The 5,304-nt window shown below is 34.8% G+C and overlaps 1 pseudogene; it reads left to right on the top strand.

Annotated features, from left to right (window-relative positions):
• Positions 1 to 307: 307 nt before the first annotated feature.
• LOC132413814 (protein SET-like) lies at positions 308 to 1,425 on the top strand (annotated as a pseudogene).
• The last annotated feature ends 3,879 nt before the right edge of the window (positions 1,426 to 5,304 follow it).

The raw sequence follows: 5,304 nt of genomic DNA, 5'->3' as shown, positions 1-5,304 counted from the left end.
TCCTAAAATAATAATTTTATTATCATAATTCTCTGATGAAGGCCTTTAAGTAGTTTCATTGTTTTGGCTTCACTCAAACTTCACCTGTGTCCTAATTTCTTTTGTGGATCAAGCAGACATGCCTGTGGTGGATTTTGGAGCCAGACAGACTTGAATTGACAGCTTGGTTTTGACTCTGTGAGATGTGGTTGAGTTCTTCAGGGTCTCTAAACATTACCTGCCTGTCTGTTAATTAACATGGGGAGAAAAATGTGTGGCTGTTTCAAAGTATGACTATGAGAATTAAAATGAAATAAGGTGAGTTTTCATGGCTCCCAAACACCAGTCTTCACCTCCACCTCAAGCGAAGAAACCAAAGAAAGTGAGACTGACTCCCACCTCCAGGGCAGAGAAAACATCTGCTTCTCCAAACTTGCAGAAGGAAGAAAAAGAATAGCAAGAAGAAATTGAACATATTGATGAAGTACAAAATGAAATAGACAGAACAGATGTAATGAACAAGCCAGCGAGAAGAGTTTGAAAGTAGAACAGAAAAATAACAAACTCCACCAACCATTTTTTCAGAAGAGGTCAGAATTGACTGCCAAAATCTGAAATTTTGGTGTAACATTTGTCAACCATCCACAATTGTCTGTACTGTTTGTGCAAGAGGGTGAAGAGACACTGCATTATTTGATAAGAGTTGAAGTAACAGAATTTGAAAATATTAAATCAGGTTATAGAATAGATTTTTGTTTTAATGAAAACCCTTACTTTGAAAATAAAGTTCTTTCCAAAGAACTTCATCTGAATGAGAGTGGTGATTCATCTTCAAAGTACACTGAAATCAAATGGAAATCCAGAAAGGATCTGATGAAAAGTTCAAGCCAAACGCAGAATAAAGCCAGCAGGAAGACACAGCATGAGGAACCAGAGAGCTTCTTCACCTGGTTTCCTGATCATTCTGATGCAGCTTCAGATGAGTTAGGAGAGGTCATCAAAGATGACATTTGTCCAAATCCATTACAGTACTACTTGGTTCCTGACGTGGATGATGAGGAAGGGGAAGAAGAAGATGATGATGATGTTAAGAAGAAGAAGGACTGGAAGATATTGATGAAGAAAGGAATGAGGATAAAGGTGAAGAAAATGAAGATTATGAGGAGGAGAAAGGAGAGGAAGATGAAGGAGAAGATGACTAATGGAACACTGATGGATTCCAACCTTCCTTTTTAAATTTTCTCCAGTCCCTGGGAGCAAATTGCAATCTTTTTTTTTTTCTTTTGACTTCTTCTTTTTAGTCGTCCTGTTTTGAGGTCTCTTTTCTCCTTTATACCATGGTTCTCAACTTATTTTGGGGGGAAATACCTTGAGCAGAACTCAGTAGAGAAGAATCTCTACACTTTTCTGTTCCAAATTCATTTTTATCCCTTCCTGTCTCAGCAAAACTTTATGGAATCAACACCACCATGCTCCGTGGGAAAAAACCTCCTACACCCTTAGCTCTGCTGGAAGCTGGAGGGTGCTAGGTCCCTGTGAAGTAGTGCATAGAAGTCTAGCTTTTTTCCTCCATTCTCTGTATATTGGGCTCAGAGATTACACTGTGTCTCTATGTGAATATGGACAGTTAGCATTTACCAACATGTATCTGTTTACTTTCTCTTGTTTAAAAAAAGGAAAAAAAAACTTAAAAAAATGGGGTTATAGAAGGTCAGCAAAGGGTGGGTTTGAGATGCTTGGGTGGGTTAAGTGGGCATTTTGACAATATGGCTTCTCCTTTGGCATGTTTTAATTGTGATATTTAACAGACATCCTTGCAGTTTAATATGACACATTTAAAATCAAATTATCTCCTAATGATGACTTGAGCCCTGCCACTCGATGAGAGAATCAGTAGAACCCATAGGATCTCAGTTGCAATTGACATTCTTTATTGTAATTTTGTTCCTGTTTATTTAAAATTTTTCTTTTCATTTCACTGGAAAGAAAGACGATGCTCAGTTTTAAATGTTAAAATTGTACACGTTGCTTTGTTACAGTCAAACTAAATGTGTACACAAAGGATTTGATGTTTTTCTCTCAGAATGGATATTCTTAACATGACTTTCCAAATTTGACTTGTATAAAATTATTGTAAAACTTTGTCATCCTAACTTAGTATTTTTTGATACACAATTGCAGGATGACCCCAGGCTATGTTGATTGAGTAAAGGAATTTGAATCAATGTATTAATGTTTCCATAACTGGGAACCCATCATGGGTACAATTTGCCATCATTTTCTGAAATTTTTCACATCATTCAGGATTCCAGATTGCTGAAAACTCCGTTCTGAATATGTTGTACCCTTGATTTGTATCTCAAATTGGCATTTCAAAATATGGGCTTTTATTTATCTGGATATAATAATAGTGCCTGTCACCACCATCAGACAGACATGGTGCTCCACTGTTGAGTCAACACACAACAGGGCAATTGTTAGATGTGGTCGAGGTGGCCAAGAAGACAGGCTTTCAGAGTAAGAAGTCCATATTGGCGGTTAAGAAACTCAGGTTAGGTGTACTTTTGTCTCAAAATACCAGCTCTTTAGCATATAGCTCTCAAATGAGACCTGTCTGTGTGGATCTGGATGAGATGATGGACTCTGCTCTATTTGCTTAATGCCATTGTGCATAAGTAACATTTTGAGAAGCTACCTAATGTGTACAATTTTTAATGTTGTAAAAATATAGTAGCCAAAATTAAATGCTACTTAACTTTTTCAGAGATTAATTAATGGACAACCTGGTTAAATTCAAAGATTTTTGATGTATAAAAACTTTATAAATGAAACTATTCCATCAATAGGCAAAGTGTAATGAAAACCTGTCAAAATGGATAGTATGTAATTTCTGCACAGGTCTCTGTAGTAAATACACCACTGTATACCGGTCAGGAATCTTGCTCCTATAAAAGAACATAAAGATTTAAAAAATACAAAGTAAAAAAAAATAATAATGCATAGGCTGGGTTCAGTGCCTGGTGAATAAATACATATTAACTATCCAAAGTATAATTTGACCTAAAATAGAAAAGATTTATGTAACTCAATAATGTTTAAGGTGACCCATGTTGACAAGTGATCAAATATACCTGACTGGGGCTTTTGCCCCAGTTTTTGCCTCTAGATTTTCTAGTCAAATCACTTGATTCTAACCCTTCCCTCTCAGGGACCACCACTGATCCTACTAGAAAAATCTAAAGCTTATGGATACTCTCCCATGTAAGAGGTAGCCCACTCAGACCTTGAGAACCACGTGGGGACTTTTCACTCTTTGGTTTCATAACCCCTCCATAATCTGGCCTGACCGGACTGTATCTTGTTTTCATTTCTTCCCAATGTCCAGAGCTCCACTAAATAGATCTTTTCATTCTAACAACTTTGACCATTTTCCCATCTGTTGTGGACTGAATGTTTGTGTCCTACCAAAATTCAGAATTCATATATTGAAACCCTAATACCAATTTTTCATTTTATAACACATAGGTAATGAAGTACATTTCTGTGAAGAAAACTTTGTTCAATTATTCTTTTCCTTTTTTTAATATTAAATAGAGAATTATGAGACTGGTGTGTGTGAAGTATGTTACATATTACTAAATTTGTATTTAGAAAATTTTCTGCAATTTGTACTTGTCAAACTTTAACATTTTAAAAATCATTGGTAATGTGCTATTTGAAACAATGCTTTCTCTACTATTTTATTTTAATTTTCTGTAATTACAAATAATAAAAGCTAATAAACATTTTTGGCATATTTTCTATACAGACTTTAGACTGTTCTTTCCAGATCTTCTCACACAAAACTTTTATTAAAAATTTAATTCCAATTACATTGAGCTTAAAAATGAGTTTAGAAATAATAGATATATTTATTATGATACCCACTTATTCAAGTTATCATTCATCAAAGATTATATTTGCATGCCTAGAAGTGTCTACATATTTGTGGTTGCTTGCTCCTAGTGTGTATATTGCATATTTTATCCATGCATGACATCCCATTCCAGTTCTTGAAATTATCTGAAATATCTTACATAAATACTTTCAACAAGGATGAAATAAAATACATTAAAAGTAGGAATTAAAAAGTTATGTTTCAGTCTAAGAAACCAAATGTACAATGCTTCACATGTCTTTATGAACATTTTTAACAAGGCCATAGAGTAGGGTCATTAAAGAATCAGGCCCTAGGTTATTCAGGTGAATTTAAACCCACCCCTACTACTCACTGTTCATAATTTTTAGCAAAATATTTAAATTCCATCAGGCTTTTTCTAATTTGTTACATGGGAATAATAAAGGTCATTAGCCTGTTATTAAGGCATCTTAAGTCTTATAATGAAGACTAAATGAAATCAATAATGTAAAATGATAGAGAAGGAACAATCAATAGGGTTTGGCTATTAATATTATTATTGGTTTATTTGTCTATTTCCCTTGATCTCTGAATTTTCTACAGGAATAGGAGCCCCTATCTCTTCCATCCTTAATGCCATTTGATAATTATAAAGCTCTTTACCCCCTGGAGTGAAGTGAAGCTAACTTCAGAATAGGCTTTTATGTCCTGACTCAGTCAAGGGACTATCCTTTGGATAAAACTAGTACAGTAAAGTCTCATACATTTTCTGGAGAAGGATTATAATTTACACTTTTTACTTGAAAATGCATAGAGAAAACTATAAGGAACTTGATTTAAAATGTTCAGAAGATTGAAATATATTAGGTTTCAGAGAAAACCTAAGTATTGCTATGGCTGAGGCCAGAGTATTTTTTATTTCCAAAGCACAGCAACAGGTTTCTTAAAACTACTTCCTAGATAGGATGACAATGGAAAAATCAATAAAAGTAATTCTAAAAGAACCACACAACATGTGGTTCAAGTATTTAGTTCCTGGCTGATATAACTTAATTCAGAGTACTTTTGTCCTCTTTTCCACGCTGTTTCCAACATTTTTGGTTGAAGTTACTTCTAGATATTTTATGTGTATTTTTTAAGTGCCAGTGAAACTAGAATGCATAAAGGGATGTTCTTGCCCTTGAGAAACTCACAATCTAGTAGAGAAGTCGGATCAGTGAAGAGGTCATCCCAACACAATATCTTAAAAGCTGTCAGAGTTAATAACACTGTATGTGGCTCACAAAGTATGGAGCAGCTTCTCTCCTGTGGTGCAAATGATAAGATTTCACAGAGGAGGTGACAACTGAGCTAGGTCTTCAAAGATGAGTAAGAGCTTTTTAGGCAGAGGAAAAAGTTAGTCCTCTTGGCATATAGTGGCATTTTAC

The sequence above is a fragment of the Delphinus delphis genome, chromosome 18 (genome assembly GCF_949987515.2).
Source record: "Delphinus delphis chromosome 18, mDelDel1.2, whole genome shotgun sequence".
In the NCBI taxonomy this organism is placed as follows: Eukaryota; Metazoa; Chordata; class Mammalia; order Artiodactyla; family Delphinidae; genus Delphinus; species Delphinus delphis.
Note: the sequence above shows the minus strand (reverse complement) of the source record. Positions and strands in the feature narration are given on the sequence as shown.